Source organism: Ovis aries, chromosome 1 (genome assembly GCF_016772045.2).
Source record: "Ovis aries strain OAR_USU_Benz2616 breed Rambouillet chromosome 1, ARS-UI_Ramb_v3.0, whole genome shotgun sequence".
Classification (NCBI taxonomy): domain Eukaryota; kingdom Metazoa; phylum Chordata; class Mammalia; order Artiodactyla; family Bovidae; genus Ovis; species Ovis aries.
Genome location: NC_056054.1, coordinates 160,074,592 through 160,096,128, shown reverse-complemented (window position 1 = coordinate 160,096,128; position 21,537 = coordinate 160,074,592). Strand labels below are relative to the sequence as shown.

The 21,537-nt window shown below is 39.9% G+C and overlaps 1 pseudogene; it reads right to left on the bottom strand.

The window, feature by feature from the left end:
• Positions 1-18,886: 18,886 nt before the first annotated feature.
• LOC101103209 (elongation factor 1-alpha 1-like) lies at positions 18,887-20,386 on the bottom strand (annotated as a pseudogene).
• Between the last annotated feature and the right edge of the window lie 1,151 nt (positions 20,387-21,537).

The window sequence follows — 21,537 nt, the reverse complement described above, 5'->3', positions numbered from 1 at the left end:
AGTATATGAAAACTTTCTGACAGACTTAATAAAGCCAAACGTCCTTGCACAGACAATACTTTGGGATCCAGAATAGCTGTCATGATATTATTTAAGAGATTTTCTGTGGAAGATTAGATTTGTTCTGCATGCTAGTGGTAGACTGGAATTAAAAGTATTTTAATAGTGATTGTTGCCCCAAAAAAGTAGGTGGAATGAGAAGCTTCTATTTCACTGTCACTGGGTGTTCCAGCATAATTTGGGTGTAACTTTTCAAGGGTAGTGAAAAGCTATTTTAATGGTAATAGGTGTCTGAGGCATTTAAGGTCATTTGGCTCGGATGGTAAAGCATCTACCTACAATGTGGGAGACCTGGGTTCGATGCCTGGGTCCAGAAGATCCCCTGGAGAAGGAAATGGCAACCCAATCCAGTGCCCTTGCCTGGAAAATTCCATGGATGGAGGAGCCTTGTAGACTACAGCCCATGGGGTCTCAAAGAGTCAGACAGGACTGAGCGATTTCCCTTTCTTTCTTTCTATAGGCTGAAATGGGGGTTCCCTGGTAGCTCATCTGGTTAAGAATCTACCTGCCATGCAGGAGAGCCTGGTTCAATTCCTGGGTAGGGAAGATTCCCTGGAGAAGGGATAGGCTACTCACTCCAGTATCCTTGGGCTTCCCCTGAAGGCTCAGATGGTAATAAATCCACCTGCAGTGCAGGAGACCTGGGTTCAGTCCCTGGGTTGGGAAGATCCCCTGGAGGAGGGCATGGCAAACCACTCCAGTATTTTTGCCTGGAGAATCCCCATGGACAGAGAAACTTGGCAGTCTACAGTCCATGCGGTCACAGAGTTGGACACAGTTGAGTGACTGAGCACAGCAAGCATAGCATAGACTGAAATCCCCTGCTTTTAGTTTGCATTCTAGAGAGGAAGGAAATATCTAAAGGCTTGTTGAATCTTTGAGGAACCGTTTGGTGGTATTTTGAGTTTGAATTAAGAAAGTATTTATTTGTAACAATTATATTAATAAAAATCATTAATATAGCAAAATCATTTGGTAACAAGGTAAATAAAGCAGATCCTCAAATATAGTGGCATAAGTGAGTGGTTTATTTTTATGAGAATAATTTAAGAGCACTGTTCAGGAACTGTCAGATAAATATTAGTGTAATTGCTATAGAATTGCTAATTGAATATAATTAATGCCTAAGGCTATACATGTGAATCTGTGTGATTTTTATGTGTATCATGCAAATTATAAGTCAAATGAATACTCTTTTCCCTTCAGGTATGAAAGTGAAAGTGAAAATTGTTCAGCTGTGTCCAACTCTTTGCGACCCAATGGACTATATAGCCCATGGAATTCTCCAGTCCAGAATATTGGAGTGTGTAGCCTTCTCCTTCTCTAGGGGGTCTTCCCAACCCAGGGATCAAACCCAGATCTCCCACATTGCAGGTGGATTCCTTACCAACTGAGCTATGAAGGAAGCCCTTTGCGAACCCGTGAGCACATGGACTGTAGCCTGTCAGGCTCCTCTGCCCATGGAATTCTCCAGGCAAGAATACTGGAATGAGTCTTCTCCAGGGGATTTTCCCAACCCAGGGATCAAACCCAGATCTCCTGCATTGCAGGCAGATCCTTTCCTGTCTGAGCCACCAGGGAAGCCCTCCCTTCAGGTACACATTACACAAACACAGACACAGAAAAATCATCATATTCAACCAATATATTTCAGTATATCATATAGTTTAGATATTATGTCAAACATTTCTATTTTTATAAAATCAGTAGGAAAAGACCAAAATGAGATATGCACATGGAAGTCTTCCTCGATATGCAGCATTCCACATCTGACAGAGAGAATTATGAGATATCCCTTTTTTAAACATAATGATTTGTGGAAAGTATTTGGTGCAAAGATTTCAAAAATAATAAGAGTAAACACTACAGTTCTAAGAATTCCAATATGTAACTTTTACTGTAAAGGATATGGGAAAGTTTTAGTAAAATTTGGAGAATCAGTCCTCAAGAATATAAAAATTGGACAACTGACTGATTATTTTGGGTTTATCAAAGTGGATTGACTCATTTGTAGAAAGATCCAAATAAAGAGACTAATAGTATGCAATTTCAAATGTTCTGTGTTGTATTTAATGAAGAAGAATTAAATGTCTATATGTTCAAGACTATATTCTACCTAAAATTTGCATTTTTCATACTTCCAACACAGCTTCGTATAGATATTTGGTGTTATAAATAGTTAAACTCTTGTATAGCTATTTTTTAAGACAATGTAGTGATTACACAAAAGTCACACACAAAAAAAGATTTATCAAGTTTCTTTAGCTATACTTTCACTGCCTATGGAAATTTAGTTTTTTTTCATCTATATTAAGTGCTTGGAAACTCTCAGAACCTTTGTAAATGCTAATGACATGGAAAGGAATAAGTTAAATTGTCCAAGCCTTTAAAGATTTCAAAGTCTTCTAGGGATTATAGACTGAGTGTCCAAGGAGTATATTGCAATGAAAAAAAAAAAACAAAACACTATAATAAATATTCAAATCAGTGCATTTTTGAATGTCCATAGAAGAAATAGTTTTCATTGACTGGCGAAGAATGCAATGGAGTTGGTTAGGAAGAATAAAGGTGATATTTGAGTTTGATCTAAAACAATAAGCAGGAATTTACAAGGGAGATAAACATAAAAGTATAAAATGCTTAAATTGTTCGAAAAACACAAGGAGCATGAACTTCCAAGAAGCATAGGAAACCTGGGTCACTATATTACCGTATAAGATGGCTGGAGCCAAATTGTGAATACACTCGTAGGAGATGATGACTATAGATTTTAACCTGCAGGGCATTTAATGCAAGAATCAGAGGATTTTATTTAGAAGAACTTATAGTTCATCCAATTATTTTGAAAGCTGAGGTTGGTCATTCCAGAGAAGAACCTAAGGGGAAGGAACTGTGGAAACAACAGGCCAGAAATCAGCACTGTGATATAGTTTGGAAGTAAGTGATTATAAGAGATCAGCCGTGACTCTGGCCAAGCTTTTCAACAGTCATGTTCAACATGGTATGATGGTACTGAATCAGTTTAGTTAAGCAAAAGTAACATTTCACAGAATTTTTTTCCTGTGCTATTCCAGGTTAGCTTGGCCAAAGAGGAATTACATGAGACTTTTAAAGCAACAAGCATTTTGCTCTGAAAGTTAGAGTGAGGCACTAAGGACCATTTCTGCTCATGCATGTTGTCATTAACCTCCCCTTCATCACATCTTGTTTATACCCTCTCCCTGGTCCCGGATCCCATGCTACATGTTTTAGGTTTCTGTTCAACTGGAACAAGTTTTAGAATCAATTCATTTTCTGGCAATCTATTGCTGAATAACAAGCCACTCTAATAATTAATGACATAAAACAGCAGTCATGTTATTGTATCCACAAGATTGTGGTTCAGGAGTTTGGGCAGCACATAGTGGGACAGCTTGTCTTTATCCCTAAGGACTGGGACTCAGGTGGAGCAGCTCAAATGGCAGGATATGCCTGGGATGGTTGAACTAGATCATACACCTTGGTTCTTGGTTCTGGCTGCCATATAGATCCTATGGTTCTTCATATCATCTTTGCTAGGGCCTGATATATTCAAGGGAAGCTTTTTACTCATTGTTTCAGTCCCTAGACTAGAATGGATAGAAAAGCCAAAGCCTGCTTCTTTTCCTCTGGGCTTTTCCGTTGTCCATGCAGGATCTCCATGTGGGCTTCTTCATTGTCTGGTGGTCTCATTACAGTCAGACCTAAAGCAATCATTCCGAGGGACCTGGGTGGAAGTTGCAAAACTTCTAATGAACTAGCACAAAAGTCCCAGAATATCATTTCCACTAGCTTTTATTAGTCAAACTTAACTGAAGCTAGTACAGGCACAGGGAGGAACCCTGCATCTCAATGAAAATTACAACAAAGATTCAACCATCTTTAATCAGCGATCTGTAATTTACTTTTGGAGTAAACAAAAGTTATGCATAGGCAAAGGTAAACAAAGAGTGAGGAATGACTGAGATTTACAAACAGATTGAATAATTACCTCGTTAGTGGACAATGAGGTTAATGCTGGTCTCTGTGGGCTAAACTTGAGATCTATCTAGCAGTAAACTTTAGGTCAATGCATAGAGATCAAACACCAGTTATCCACATGTTTAGATGCATAGGGATCAAACACCTTCATTATTCTCATGTATGAGACATAGGATGAGAGAGAAGACAAGTTTAACTTCAAGGGAACCATTTAGGTATTCCTTGACATACATTTTTTAAAAATTTACTGGAGTATAGTTGATTTACAAATTTGTGATAGTTTCAGGTTGATAGCAAAGTGAATCAGTTATACATACATCCATTATTTTTTTAATATTCTTTTCCCACCCAGGTCCTTAAAGAATACTGAGATGAGTTCCCTGAGTTATTCAGTAGGTCCCTATTAGTCATCTATTTCATATGCTTTTTGTTATAATCTTTTGAAATTCAGGCCAGATTTCTTGCTGAAGGCAGTTCCTGCATGGAAAGAGGTCTGAATTCTAGTCACATAGGTCTCTGTAGGATACATAAGCAAAAGATTGACTTGTGGATGTAAAGGCCATAGTCCCAGGTCATATGATAAAAATGAGAAACTCCTCTTCATCTGAACATTGAAAGGAATGGTGAGCATGGGTGGAGGGAGTGGGAATGCTGCTGCTGAAGAAACTCTGTGATATCCTCCCTTAGAACTGCTGGTTCCTCAAGCTATAGCAGTTGCAAAAGTAAAATAGGATCACATATGAATCAGCTATTTGAAATGAGGAATGCAGTGGAAGTCCATAAACCTGAGGGGAAATAGAGTAAAGGGGCTTGCTGCTGGAAAGAACAGAGGTCGGATCAAAAGAAATCCAGTTTCTATTCCTTGCTTGACTTTCTGAGTCTTAACTTCCTATTCTATGAAATAAAAGGATCAGCCAGAGTTCACTAATACTACTCTCAATTCCAAAAGTCCATAAATGGCTTAGGGAAATATAAGAAGTCAATTCCTGGCTAACTTAAATGTGAATAGAACACCAACACGACATGCGTCATATATTCATATCACTGTATGACTTAGCTTATCTAGATGGCATTTACCTCTTCTCCTTTAAGTAATGATACACCCAAGATTTTGCAGGAGCAATCTTATTTTTAAAATTTAATTATGCCTCCCTACTATGCGGGTCAGCAATAAAGAATCCACCTGCCAGTGCAGGAGCTGCAAGTTCAATCCTTGGGTTGGGAAGTTCTCCTTGAGAGAAAAATGGCTTCCCACTCCAGCATTCTTGCCTGGGAAATCCCATGGACAGAAGAGCCTGGCAGGCTACAGTCCATGGATTCGCTAAGAATCAGACACGACTGAATGACCAAAGGACAACAATAACTATTCAGACCACATATCTGAGCATTAAGTGTAAATTTTTAAATAAACACATCTTTACCAAGATTCCACTCTCAAGAAGGACAAGTTACAGATAAAGACTGTTTGTCTTAAGACAATAGTATATGAGAAGTTGTGCTGTTGACCAGTGGGGGGGAAAAATGTTAAAAAGAGAGAAACAAGGAATCATGAGATACGTCATGTGTTATCCTGACCAGTTGCTTTAGTCATGTCCAATTCTTTGCAATCTCTTGGACTGTAACCTACCAGGCTCTTCTGTCCATGGAATTCTCCAGGCAAGAATACTGGATTAGCTTGCCATTTCCTGCTCCAAGGGATCTTCCTAACCCAGGGACAGAACCCACGTCTCTTGTGTCTCCAAATTGGCAGGAGGATCCTTTATCACTAGCACCAGCTGGGAAGTATATTAAATGCCAAATAGATAAATGACTTCCTACTAATAAATGGCTATGAGAACTATATTTCAATTTGTCAAAGCCAGTGTCTTTTGATTTCTGTAATGTTTATGGAAGGTACTACCTTGGCTTTTGGAAAATTTACAGAGTGAGATGTTTCCTGGTTTGCTACATGCTGATAGTCTTTTTTTCCTTCCCTCCCCCTCCTCCCCCCACCCCCACCCCCTGCCAAATGTTGAATTATTCTGTAAAAGTTTATAGAATGGGAGTATTTAACTCAATGTCAATACATGTTTTATGTGAGTTTAACAGAAATAAATGGTCTCAATTTTGAGATGGAAAAATACAAACAAGAGAGTGACTGTGATTTTCCCATGTTCACTAACAAAAATTCTTGATGAGTAATACTACATCTTTTTTCACAAATGTTGACAAAATGATTCCTGAGAATGTTTGATTATATATTCTAGAAAAAACTGTCATATTTTAGCTGATAAAAATATGCATAGAAATCCTTCAGAATGCATGCTAATTTTTGCCCTTGTATGAGACCTGCAGCTGGTTTTCATAAGAACTGCAATAAGAATGGTTTGGGAATAGTTCTGCTGCCAATAGTGGAACTAAAATGAGATTCATCTTTTCCTTTTCAGCTATCCAGGCATTTAATCCCAGCATAATTGATGTTAAAGTAGACAACGGGATAACCAGGACAGGGGAAAAAGAAAACGTAATATCCACTGACTCTATGAAATGCCAGTATCACAAGGTATAGTATAAGACTCTCAAAAGCAAATGATAAATGTGTACCTTTGTCGAGTTCTTATGGGTATGGTCAAGGTCTCTCTGGTCATTTCTTTAAAAGACAGTTTTCTTTTCAGAATGAGAGGTTGAAGAATCATCTTTGGGGAATTTGAAGGAAAGGCTATTTTTAAGGATAGCTATAGCAAAGCTTGCTCTGTACCTAAAAGGATGAGTTACACACATTTTCATAGTCTCATCTAGCCCTATAACATAATAATGTGACAATATATGCAATTACATGCATGTGATGTGACAAGATCAGACCATTTTGTTATAGATAAAAAGGCATAGATTAATAGGCAATAGATGCTTATAAATTCTCAAGGATAATTATTAAAGTCATAAAAGTAAAATGGAGAAATAATAATATAATTCTGTCAATAAATTATACTCCTCAAAAAGGTTAACACAGATAACCATTCAGATAGGTCAAGACAAAGAACTATTCTTTTTAACTAAAATATGTTGTTCTCTGAATTAATGGAATTATTAGCTCCCATTTCACTGTATTGTTGCTAAAACTGGAATAGATTTATTTTCATGACATTTGAGGTTAGGATGAAAGAAACAGAAGACAAAATAAAAATTAAGTATTTAAAAATGAAGTTTATCCCTGACCAAAATTTTTGTGATGATGGCGTAAAATCCAAGACCATTTTCACCACCACTGCCTTCATCTGTGTCAAAGTCCCCTCAACTATAACTATCTTTTTTATTATTATTAAAAATAAATATTGACTTTATAGAATCACTACTAATGTTGGGACAGATGACTGAAATGAAAAACTCCTGTTTTTGAGGGTGCAAAAAGAATGTTCTTAAAGGTCTGAAATAAATAATTTGCCGAGACTGTGTGTACATGGGCACAATAGTCTTTTCAGCAGCAGACAGAAAAGCGTGCCAGGCTCATAAATCTGAGGAAACAAAAGGAGAAAAGCACCTCAGAAAAAACAACCCCATCAAATCAAACAATGAACAATCTCTCTCTTACTTGGAACAGAAATGTAATATGGATGACAATAATATTACATGCAAAATGTGCATAAAAACCTGCTTCTAGCTTAGGGAATTGCATTCCACTACAGATATTCTTTTGTCCATTCATTTTGCAGTTGTACAAATTGAACTGATTCGAGACTTAACACTTTTAAAGTCTCCAAATAGCCAAGATTGAATTGTGTCAGTATTAAAAGCACAGCTATTCTACATGAATAAAAATACCAACATAGGAAATAATGTCTCAGCGCCCTCCAGCCAAAGACAACCAACAATCAACCTATAGCTGAACAAGTTCCAATGAGGCAGATCACACACCATGGGGTACCATGAGGTGCCAGTAAGAGGGTTTCTGAGAGGGCTTACAATGGAATTTGTGCTTTTGTTAGATGATGACTTGTTGGGGGTAGGGAAATCTTTGAAGAAGCAGCAGTTCACTTTGGAGTGAATGATGTCAAGAAGCAGAGGTAATTCTATGATTGAATATCTAATTAATCTTGACCAAGAGGAAGGATAAAAGTGAAAGAGGAGAGTGAAAAAGTTGGCTTACAGTATACTAACACATATATATGGAATTTAGAAAGATGGTAACGATAACCCTGTATGCGAGACAGCAAAAGAGACACAGATGTATAGAACAGTCTTTTGGACTCTGTGGGAGAGGGCGAGGGTGGGATGATTTGGGAGAATGGCATTGAAACATGTACAATATCATATATGAAATGAATCGCCAGTCCAGGTTCGATGCATGATACTGGATGCTTGGGGCTGGTGCACTGAGACGATCCAGAGGGATGGTATGGGAAGGGAGGAGGGAGAGGGGTTCAGGATCAGGAACACGTGTATACCTGTGGCAGATTCATGTTGATGTATGGCAAATCTATACAATATTGTAAAGTAATTAACCTCCAATTAAAATAAATAAATTTTTTAAAAAATAAATAAAATAAGACGCTTGCTCCTTGGAAGGAAGTTATGACCAACCTAGACAGCATATTAGGAAACAGAGACATTACTTCACCAACAAAGGTCCATCTAGTCAAAGCTATGGTTTTTCCAGTAGTCATGTATGTGGGTTGATATAAGTGTTGGACTATAAAGAAGGCGAAGTACTGAAGAATTGATGCTTTTGAACTGTGCTGTTGGAGAAGACTCTTGAGAGTCCCTTGGACTGCAAGGAGATCCAACCAGTCCATCCTAAAGGAACTCAGTCCTGAATATTCATTGGAAGGACTGATGCTGAAGCTGAACTCCAATACTGGCCACCTGATTCAAAGTGCCAACTCATTGGAAAAGACCTTGATGCTGGGAAAGATTGAAGGCAAAAGGAGTAGAGGACAGCAGAGGATGAGATGGTTGTATGGCATCATTGACTCAATGGACATGAATTTGAGCAAACTTCAGGAGATAGTGAAGGACAGGAAAACCTGGCATGCTGCAATTCATGGGGTTGCAAAGAGTTGAACACAACTTAGCAACCGAACAACAACCACAACAAAAGTATTGGCTGGGCACTTATGCTACTTAGAAGTGGAGAGTACTATGTGTAGGAGGGGATGGGAGGTGCTTGAATAAAATCACAAAGTGGTCTCTTTTTGTGTGTCATTTCATTAATGTTTCAGAGAGTTCCAGAAAAAACATCTATTTCTGCTTTATTGACTATGCCAAAGCCTTTGCCTGTGTGGATCACAATAAATTGTGGAAAATTCTGAAAGAGATGGGAATACCAGACCACCTGACCTGCCTCTTGAGAAATCTGTATGCAGATCAGGAAGCAACAGTTAGAACTGGACATGGAACAACAGACTGGTTCTAAATAGGAAAAGGAGTCCATCAAGGCTGTATATTGTCACCCCGCTTATTTAACTTCTATGCAGAGTACATCATGAGAAACGTTGGGCTGGAAGAAACACAAGCTGGAATCAAGATTGCCGGAAGAAATATCAATAACCTCAGATATGCAGATGACACCAGCCTTATGGCAGAAAGTGAAGAGGAACTAAAAAGCCTCTTGATGAAAGTGAAAGAGGAGAGTGAAAAAGTTGGCTTAAAGCTCAACATTCAGAAAACGAAGATTATGGCATCTGGTTCCATCACTTCATGGGAAATAGACCGGGAAACAGTGGAAACAGTGTCAGACTTTATTTTTTGGGTCTCCAAAATCACTTCAGATGGTGATTGCAGCCATGAAATTTAAAGACGCTTACTCCTTGGAAGAAAAGTTATGACCAACCTAGATAGCATATTCAAAAGCAGAGACATTACTTTGCCGACTAAGATCCGTCTAGTCAAGGCTACAGTTTTTCCTGTGGTCATGTATGGATGTGAGAGTTGGACTGTGAAGAGAGCTGAGTGCTGAAGAATTGATGCTTTTGAACTGTGGTGTTGGAGAAGACTCTTGAGAGTCCCTTGGACTGCAAGGAGATCCAACCAGTCCACTCTGAAGGAGATCAGCCCTGGGATTTCTTTGGAAGGAATAATGCTAAAGCTGAAACTCCAGTACTTTGGCCACCTCATGAGAAGAGTTGACTCATTGGAAAAGACTCTGATGCTGGGAAGGATTGGGGGCAGGAGGAGAAGGGGACGACAGAGGCTGAAATGGCTGGATGGCATCACGGACTCAATGGACGTGAGTCTGAGTGAACTCCGAGAGTTGTTAATGCACAGGGAGGCCTGGCGTGCTGTTATTCATGGGGTCGCGAAGAGTCGGACACGACTGAGCAACTGAACTGAACTCAACTCAACTTAGAGTGGCCTTGGTTGGTGTTTTGGTGTTCTGGATCATTTACAGGATTGAAAACATCTTGATCTAGCAGCTTTAAGTGCTAGACTAGTTCCTTGCTGCAAAGGGAGCTTTCTCATTCTCAGGTGTAATATTTAGTTAATCATAAGGTAACAGGTAAAAGTAGTCTGAAAAACACACACATCCATACTGAGTGAATCATTAAATGAACTTTAAAAATAATTTTAAACACAGTAATTTATTTTATAGAGCCATTACGTAGTATATGCTTTAGGCCAGGAACTTTCTAAATATTGTTTCATTCAATCTCCATAAAATAGGTATTACTACTGTCTCAATACTAAATATCAGGAAACTGAAGACAGAGAAATTAAACAGTTTGCCCCAAGATGCACAACTAGTAGGTAATAAAGCTGAAATTTAAAACTGGAAGCTGGCTTCAAAGTTTAAACTCATTACTGCCATGCTGTGCTACTATTAAGAGCTAATTCTACTTTTCTAGACTGTAATTTTCATATTTAACATGTAGATTATGAGGAAAAATTTGACCCTACCACCATTCTACTGAAAATTTGTTTTCCTTTACCTTACCACTCCCACCTCCTGCTCATCATTGATGTTCTAAACCTTAACACAATTCGGAGTGACTTGAAGAAATGAAATAGCACAGGCTGCTCTGGGTTAAACTGTTGTACCAGCTATTACTCAACACATAAGACGGAGGAATAGGGACAGGCCAAGCAGAGGACAGAAAAGAAACTGAGCTAAGAGCGATCAGCCTGAACTAACCCCATGAGAATAAAAGTTTGCATTACTAATTACTTCTACGTTTCAGTTTTTCCTCGTTTTGTTTTAATTTAAGGTTTCAATACAGCTATTCAGCCTTCAGTTCAGTTCAGTCACAAAGCTGTGTCCGAATTTTTGTGATCCCATGGAATGCAGCACGCCAGGCCTCCCTGTCCGTTATCAACTCCCGGAGTTTACTCAAACTCATGTCCATTGAGTCAGTGATGCCATCCAACCATCTCATCCTCTGTCATCCCCTTCTCCTCTCACCTTCAAACTTTGCCAGTGTCAAGGTCTTTTCAAATGAGTCAGCTCTTCGCATCAGGTGGCCACGTGTTGGAGTTTCAGCTTCAGCATCAGTCCTTCCAAAGAATATTCAGGAATGATTTCCTTTAGGATGGACTGGTTGGATCTCCTTTCAGTCCAAGGGACTCTCAGGAGTCTTCTCCAACACCACAGTTCAAAAGCATCAGTTCTTTGGCACTCAGCTTTCTTTATAGTCCAACTCTCACATCCATACATGACTATTGGATAAAAAATATAGCCTTGACTAAACAGACCTTTGTTGGCAAAGTAATGTCTATGCTTTTTAATATGATTTTTAGGTTGGTCATAACTTTCTTCCAAGGAGTAAGCGTCTTTTAATTTCATGGCTGCAATCACCATCTGCAGTGATTTTGGAGCCCAAAAAATAGTCTGCAACTGTTTCCACTGTTTTGCCATCTATTTGTCATCAAGTGATGGGACCAGATGCCATGATCTTTGTTTTCTGAATGATCAGCTTTAAGCCAACTTTCTCACTCTCCTCTTTCACTTTCATCAAGAGGCTTTTTAGTTCTTCACTTTCTGCCATAAGGCTGGTGCCATCTGCATATCTGAGGTTATTGCTATTTCTCCCAGCAATCTTGATTCCAGCCTGTGCTTCCTCCAGCCCAGCATTTCTCCTGATGTACTCTGCATAGAAGTTAAATAAACAGGGTGACAATATACAGCCTTGACGTACTCCTTTTCCTATTTGCAAACAGTCTGTTGTCCCATGTCCAGTTCTAACTGTTGCTTCCTGACCTGAATACACGTTTCTCAAGAGGCAGCTCTGGTTGTCTGGTATTCCCATCTCTTTCAGAATTTTCCACAGTTTATTGTGATCCACACAGTCAAAGGCTTTGGCATAGTCAATAAAGAAGTAGGTGTTTTTTTCTGGAACTCTCTTGCTTTTCCCACGATTCAGTGGATGTTGGCAATTTGATCTCTGGTTCCTTTGCCTTTTCTAAAACCAGCCTGAACATCTGGAAGTTCACAGTTCATATATTGCTGAAGCCTGGCTTGGAGAATTTTAAGCATTATTTTGTTAGTGTATGAGAAGAGTGCAATTGTGCGGTAGTTTGAGCATTCTTTGGCATTGCCTTTCTTTTGGGATTGGTTTAAAAACTGACCTTTTCCAGTCCTGTGGCCACAGCTGAGTTTTTCAAATTTTCTGGCATATTGAGTGTAGCACTTTAAAACCATTTTTCTTTTAGGATTTGAAATAGCTCAACTGGAATTCCATCACCTCCACTAGATTTGTTCATATTGATGCTTCCTGAGGCCCATTTGATTTCACATTCCAGGATGTCTGGCCCTAGGTGAGTGATCTATCTGGGTTGTAAAGATCTTTTTTTGATAGTCATTCTGTGTATTCTTGCCACCTCTTCTTAATATCTTCTGCTTCTGTTAGGTCCATACCATTTCTGTCCTTTACTGAGCCCATCTTTGCATGAAATGTTCCCTTGGTATCTCTAGTGTCCTTGAAGAGATTTCTGGTCTTTCCCATTTTGTTGTTTTCTTCTCTGTCTTTGCACTGGTCACTGAGGAAGGCTTTCTTACCTCTCCATGCTATTCTTTGGAACTCTGCATTCAAATGCTTATATCTTTCCTTTTCTCCTTTGCTTTTCACTTCTCTTCTTTTCACAGCTATCTGTAAGGCCTCCTCAGACAGCCATCTTGCTTCTTTGCATTTGTATTTCTTAGGGATGGTTTTGATCGCTGTCACCTGTACAATGTCACAAACTTCTATCTGTATTTCATCAGGCACTTTGTCTGTCAGATCTAGTCCCTTAAGTCGATTTCTCACTTCCACTATAATCATAAGGGATTTGATTTGGGTCATACCTGAATGTTCTAGTGGTTTTCCCCACTTTCTTCAATTTAAGTCTGGATTTGGCAATAAGGATTTCATGATCTGAGCCACAGTCAGCTCTCGGTCTTGTTTTTGCTGAGTGTATAGAGCTTCTCCATCTTTGGCTACATAGAATATCAGTCTGATTTCAGTGTTGACCATCTGGTGATGTCCATGTGTAGAGTCTTCTCCTGTGTTGTTGGAAGAGGGTGTTTGAAATTACCAGTGCTTTTTCTTGGCAGAACTCTATTAGCCTTTTCCTTGTTTCTTTCTGTACTCCAAGGCCAAATTTGCCTGTTATTATAGGTTTTCTTGACTTCCTACTTTTTCATTCCAGTCCTCTATGATGAAAAGGACATCTTTTTTGGGTGTTACTTCAAGCAGGTCTTATAGGTCTTCTGAGAACTGTTCAACTTCAGCTTCTTCAGCATTACTGGTTGGGGAATGGACTTGGATTACCATGATATTGAATGGTTTGCCTTGGATACAAATAGAGATCATTCTGTCGTTTTTGAGACTGCATCCAAGTACTGCATTTCGGACTGTTTTGTTGACTATGATGGCTACTCCATTTCTTCTAAGGTATTCTTGCCCACAGTAGTAGATATAATGGTCATCTGAGAAAATTCACCCATCCCAGTCCATTTTAGTTTACTGATTCCTGAAATGCTGACGTTCACTCTTGCCATCTCCTGTTTGACGACCTCCAGTTTGCCTTGATTCATGCACCTAACATTCCATGTTCCTATACAATATTGCTCTTTACAGCATCAGACCTTGCTTCTATCACCAGTCACATCTACAACTGGGTGTTGTTTTGGCTTTGGCTCCATCTCGTTATTCTTTCTGGAATTATTTCTCTACTGATCTCCAGTAGCATACTGGCCACCTAACAACTTGGGGAGTTCATCTTTCAGTGTCCTATCTTTTTGCCCTTTCATACTGTTCATGGGGTTCTCAAGGCAGGAATAATGAAGTAGTTTGCCATTCCTTTCTCCAGTGGACCTCATTCTGTTAGACCTCTCCACCATTATCCATCCGTCTTGGGTGGCCTTACATGGCATGGCTTATAATTTCACTGTTAGACAAGGCTGTGGTCCATATGATTAGATTGATAAGTTTTCTGTGATTTTAGTTTTCAGTCTGTCTGCCCTCTGATGGAGAAGGATAAGAGGCTTATGGAAGCTTCCTGATGGGATAGACTGACTGAGGGTGGATACTAGGTCTTATTCTGATGGGCAGGGCCATACTCTGTAAATCTTTAATACAATTTTCTATTGATGGGTGGAGCTGTGTTATCTCCCTGCTATTTACCTGGGGCCAAACTATTGTGGAGGTGATGAAGATAATGGTGACCTCCCTCAAAAGATCCCATGCATGTACTGCTACAGTCCATGCCCCCAACCCTGCAGCAGGTCACCATGGACCCACGTCTTCGCTGGAGACTCCCAGACACCCACAGGCAAGTCTCCTGTGGGGGTCACTGTTCCTTTCTCCAGGGTCCTGTTGCACAAGGTTCTGCTGTGCCCTCCAAGAGTCCTATTCTGCCTTCCCCAATCACAATTAGAAAGTCATCCAATGATTATAAGACAGTCATCTAGTTACTATTAGATAGTCACCATCATTCTGTGCTTCCAAACTTCTTTGTGGCTGTCAGTGATATTTATTTATCTGGTTTGAAATAAAAATAAAACTAAGGCCTGGTTCATGAGCCTGTGCTGGTATTACAGCTGCTGTTTCTATAGAGCCCATCTATCCACTCTGTCCTCTATACGCCAATATTCTTACTTATTTATTAGCAATTACAGATACTCAGATGACACCACCCTTATGGCAGAAAGTGAAGAACTAAAGAGCCTCTTGATGAAAGTGAAAGAGGAGAGTGAAAAAGTTGGCTTAAAACTCAACATTCAGAAAACTAAGATCATGGCATCTGGTCCCATCACTTGATGGCAAATAGATGGGGAAATAGTGGAAACAGTGGCTGCCTTTGTTTTGGGGGCTCCAAAATCACTACATATGGTGACTGCAGCCATGAAATTAAAAGGTGCTTGTTCCTTGAAAGAAAAGTTATGACCAACCTAGACAGAATATTAAAAAGCAGAGACATTACTTACCAGAAAAGGTCCATCTAGTCAAAACTATGGTTTTTCCAGTAGTCACCTATGGATGTGTGAGTTGGACTATAAAGCTGACCACCAAAGAATTAATTCTTTTGAACTGTGATTTTGGAGAAGACTCTTGAAAGTCCCTTGGACTGCAAGGAGATCCAACCAGTCCGTCCTAAAGGAAAGCAGTCCTGAATATTCACTGGAAGGACTGATGCTGAAGCTGAAACTCCAATACTTGGCCACTTGATGCGAAGAACCGACCCATTTGAAAAGACCCTGATGCTGAGAAAGGTTGAAGGCAAGAGGAGAAGGGGACAACAGAGGATGAGATGGTTGGATTTCATCACTGACGCAATAGACATGAGTTTGAGTAGGCTCCTGGTGTTGGTGATGGACAGGGAAGCCTTGTGCGCTGCAGTCCATGGGCTCACAAAGAGTCAGACATGATTGTGCGACTGAACTGAACTGAGCTGAATGAACTACAAAGCTTGTCCATAATGGTAATCCAATATAGACTCCCTTAAATAAAATTTCAGATCACTCATTTAGTGAGACCCATGCATTCTGGAAATGCATGTATTTTACACAAACACTGAAGGTGCTTCAGGTTGTGATAAAACAGTTACAAACTGTCTGCACCAGCTCTTGACTTTGCATCCCCCTCAGTTCTAATCATTGAGCCCTTTCATTCGGATCCTCAATAGCACAATTCCTGTGACCGTGGAATAAGGCACATGGATATACTTCTCAACTTTGTTCGGAAAGTCACCTGTAGCCTAAAGCTTCTTAACTGATGACTTTAGAATAAGCACTAAACATCCAAGTACACAATAATTTGTAGCTTCCTCCTGTTTCTTCATGTAGCCCCTTTCCTATCGCTTAGCTCCTAGAACTGTATTCCACTAAATAGTTGATTTATTTTCTCAAGTGAATCATTTATTGAAGACTATGCCTAATATCAGTCATAACAGATCACTACCATGTCTGACATTTTTCCAGACACTAGAAATAAAATAGGAACAAATTAGAAAAAGTCCCAATCATTCTTGAGTTTTCACTTTATGGAGGAATTATATTAGCTAGAGTAGCTAACACACCCCCAAATATATAATGACTCAAACAAAATATCTCATACAGATAATTTGTCAAAAGAGTTACTCTGGGTTCAAGGTGGAGGTAGGGTTACTTTGCTGAACATATCCTTTCAACATGTGGCTTTAAGATATTGCTGGGATACAGTATCCAGTAAGCAAAGGAAAATAAATAAATGTGGAATCTTTGTATGTCTTTATATTCTAAAATCAGAAGCAGTATTCTTTACTTCTGCTGCTATTCCATTGGATAGAATAAGTATTGCCCTTAGACAAGAGCATGTAGGGCCTCTGTCTCAAGCCCTTCACCCCATGGGGCCCATGCTCTAGGGTGCCTTTTTCCTAATTATATAAGGCCCCTGGTTGCCTGGGACTGGCATGGAACTGGCCAGAAGTCCTGCCTAAGTATATAGACATTTATAGACTTTGATGTCTAAGTATACCTAGACTAGGTCCTCTGTGAACTTTCATCTCCAGTTCTCACCTTGGGTCATCCTGTGACCCTCTACCTCATGTGCAAGGAAAACTAGATGCTGCAAAAAGCTCCAGGACTTAAGTCTATGAGATCATTCCGAATCCAGTGCCCAGGTTTTAGTTTCAGGAAGGCAGCCTGATGAGCAAATCATTCCCATTAGCTCTTGTGGTATTTCTTTGCAGGGTTGCCTAAAATTAAGGTGATTAAATTAGTTAGCATACTGATGCTGGCTGAATGTCTCTCAGATTAGACATACGCTGAGTTAGAGATCTAGACCACCTATAGCTAGCACCAACAGTTGGGCTTGAACCACAACATACGAGCCCATGCATCAGCTGTCATTTGTCCACATTGTGACTACGGTGCTGATACTTGTCTGCAGCATCCACAGGTGGTAAGTAGTGGAAGAAGGTGTCTTTTATTCTGATGGTACCTAGTACCACATGTCAGGCTAACCCTTAGGAGTCCCTACGCCTATGTCTTTCAAATGATTTTGAGATTTTTATTCCACAATGACAATTTTGTTCCTATGATTGTTGTCTTCTTGCCTCCAATAGACATTGTGGCACTATGCTCATCCAAGTCAGTCTTAAGCCCTGCCGGATGGACATTTCTTAGAGAGACGTATCTTCTTTTCTTGCTCCACCCATTGGTCCCTTATCTAGCCTCTCCACTGGTGACAGTATATGGAAGCTAGTGATGTACTCAACATTCTAAGAGATCATACTCCAGGAATATAGTGATTACGATTTAAAGGGTTTAAGAGAAGGTATGGTTAGAAGATGTACTATTGTCCTTTCCAAATGGTAACTTTAAAATGATCAGAAAATGAATTATTTTTCATACTAGTCTACATTCCCTGGATAATGCTTGCATTTGTTGTCATCACCAATGAAACACAATAAGAATTTCTGAGAAAGTCACTGAAAGCTGGTAGTCTCTAACAGGTCTTCCCAGGTGATGCAAGTGGTCAAGAACCTGCCTTCCAATGCAGAAGATGCAAGAGACATGAGTTCAATTACTGGTTTGGGGAGATTCCTTGGAGGAGGACATGGCAACCCACTCCAGTATTCTTGCCTGGAGAATCTCCATGGACAGAGAAGCCTGGAGGGCTATAGTCCATAGGGTTACAAAGAGTTGGACATGACTGAAGTGACTTACCATGGCCATAGTCTCCCACAGCATGATGGATAATGCAGTATTGTGAGTAAAGACCGATGCTGAAGCTGAAGCTCCAATATTTGGCCACCCGATGCAAAGAACTGACTCTTTGGAAAAGACCCTGTTGCTGAGAAAGATTGAAGGCAGGAGGAGAAGGGGACAACTGAAGATGAGATGGTTGGATAGCATCACTGACTCGATGGACATGAGTTTGAGCAAACTCTGAGAGTTGGTGATGGACAGGCAAGCCTGGTGTGCTGCAGTCCATGGGGTTGCAAAGTGACGGGCATGGCTGAGCGACTGAACTGAACTAGAGTAAAGATGTAATAGGCATTAGACAAATGGAGTTAGAAAAATCAGATGCAAGAGGAATATATATGGTTTAAAATACAAATACGTTCTATAAAGCCATGGGTCATTAGTAATCATACTGCTGTTAATTTTTTCTCACAATATGAGACAAGAAATTAGTCAGGAATGTCACATTTGACAATAAAAAGCCCAGAAGGGCCTCTTAATCTGAGCAAGAGGAGATGGTACCTGGACCCTGTAGAGATTCTTTCCATGCACTTATTGGACAATAAACCAACTCAGAAGTAACTATGCTCTACTTATTATTCTAAATTTTCACTGATAAATTATCATATCTCACATAGGCCCATGGATTCAATAACACACTTTTTCTTTTGCTCATTAAACTTTTCTTAAATGGGTCTCAAATTCTGTGACAGATTTTTGGTCAAGTTGTTTTCATTAAAAAGTACTGATTTTAAAAACTAATAACTTAAACTGCCACACACAAAACATATGGTCCACAAAACATTCTCCTTTCCTTCTGAAGGTTTTACGGTGCATTGTGATCATTAACCAGTCTTTTACAATTAAACTTAAATGGCCATTTGAGACAAGCAGTTCTGAGACTGTTCTTCCACCACTGACTAAGACTGGAGTGGCAGGTATTGGGGATAATATTCATTTAGCTTTCTGAGCTTTCTGGGCAGACTTAGTGACCTTGCCAGCTCCAGCTGCCTTCTTATCCACAGCTTTGATGACACCCACGGTGACTGTCTGTCTCATGTCACACACAGCAAAACAGCCCAGGGGAGGATAGTCAGAGAAGCTCTTGACACACATGGGCTTGCCAAGAACCATATCAACAATGGCAGCATCACCAGATTTCAAGAATTTAGGGCCATCTTTCAGCTTTTTGCCAGAACAACAATCAATCTTCTCCTTCAGCTCAGCAAATTTGCAAGCAATGAGAGCTGTGTGACAGTCCAGCACACGTGCATATCCAGCGCTGATTTGGCCTGGATGGTTCAAAATAATCACCTGAGCTGTGAAGCCAGCTGCTTCCATTGGTGGGTCATTTTTGCTGTCAGCAGCCACATTACCACGATGAACATCTTTGACAGATACGTTCTTGACATTGAAGCCCAGAATGTCCCCAGGAAGGGCTTCACTCAGTGCTTCATGGTGCGTTTCTACAGACTTCACTTCAGTTGATACATTGACTGGAGCAAAGATGGCCACCATGCCAGGTTTGAGGACACCAATCTCCGCTCGACCCACAGGGATAGTACCAATACCACCAATTTTATAGACATCCTGGAGTGGCAAACACAAGGGTTTGTCAGTTGGGTGAATTGGTGGCAGGATGCAACCCAGAGTTTCAAGCAGAATGATTCCACTGGCATTGACATTTTTATGGGTGACTTTCCATCTCTTGAACCATGGCATATTTGCACTTGGCTCCAGCATGTTGTTATGATTCCAGCCAGAAACTGGCACAAATGTTACTGTGTTGGGGTTGTAGCCAATTTTCTTAATGTAGGTGCTGACTTCCTTAACAATTTCCTCATATCTCTTTTGGCTGTAGAGCAGCTCAGTAGAATCCGTTTTGTTAACTCCAACAATTAGCTGTTTTACACCCAGAGTTTAAGCCAGAAGGACATGCTCATGGGTCTGCTGGTTCTTGGAAATACCAGCTTCAAATGCACCAACACCAGCAGCAACAATTAGTACAGCACAGTCAGCCTGGGATGTGCCGGTAATCATATTTTTAATAAAATCTCTCTGTCCTGGGGCATGAATGATAGTAACACAGTACTTGCTGTCCTCAAATTTCCACAGGGAGATATCAATGGTGATACCATGCTCACATTCAGCTTTCAGTTTGTCCAGGACCCAGGCATACCTGAAGGAGCCCTTTCCCATCTTGGCAACCTCCTTCTTGAAGTTTTCAATTGTTCTCTTGTGGATCCTGCCACATTTGTAGATCAGATGGCTAGTTGTGGTAGACTTCCCTGAATCTACATGCCCAATGACAACGATGTTGTTGTGGGTTTTCCTTTCCCATCTTTGCTTAGTTTTAACAGTGTTTTTCATGACACCTATGTCCTGGTGGCAAACCCATTGCCAAAAAGTGTGCCAATAACACACTTTTAGTCAAATTGTTTAAATAGATAAGGGCCCCACAAAAATATTTCCCTGGGTCTTTTTTTGTTGTTGTTTTTTCCAACAGTGGCTATGACTAGAATTCATTCTCATGGACACAATTATAAGGGTGGATGGAAATATAGTTTTTAAAGTACTAAGTCAAGCAAGAATAGAAAGTATTTGTGTGGAGTGTGTATGTGCGCATGGCTAGCAATTCTATTACTGAGAGTTAGATGATGGATATGAACATGTAAGTTATCGAGTATGTTGCAGTGTAAAATGTGTTTTACAGAAAAAGTTGAAATGAGAGATGGGAGTGTCTAATCTATGTTAGACTCTTAATAACGCTTAATAGTGGGAGTAAAGCCATGTTCATCATAAGACTAGTTTTAATCTTATTTTGCCCATAATGGACTACATTCTTATCTTCATACAAACTTGTGTCTATAATGAATTATTCTCTTCTTTGCTTACTTAATTTCAATTCATTGTTTAGAGTCCAGGACAATTCGCATTTATTCAATTGAGCTCTCTTTTCTCACTGATTATTCCCTCTAGTTTTTCTGAGCACTTTTGTTTATGCTTTAACTATTCTGCCTACCTCATTCTGTACTGCATCACACTGAATAGTGCATATTCCTTGAAAACAGGATTCATCACTTACTTTTTATCTCTGAATCCCATAATGCTTACTGTTGACTTAAGTTTAGGAAGTCCTCTACAAATGTTTGCTGAATTGACTTTTAGGCCTGTTCACCTTGAAAAGGTGGAGCTTCCTAGGTGGTGCTAGTGGTAAAGAACCTGCCTGCCAATGTAAGAGAAATAAGAAATGTGAGTTTGATCCCTGGGTCCGGAAGGTCTCCTGGAGGAGGACACAGGCACTCATTCCAGTATTCTTGTCTGGAGAACCCATGGATGGAGGAGGAGCCTGGCAGGCTATAGTC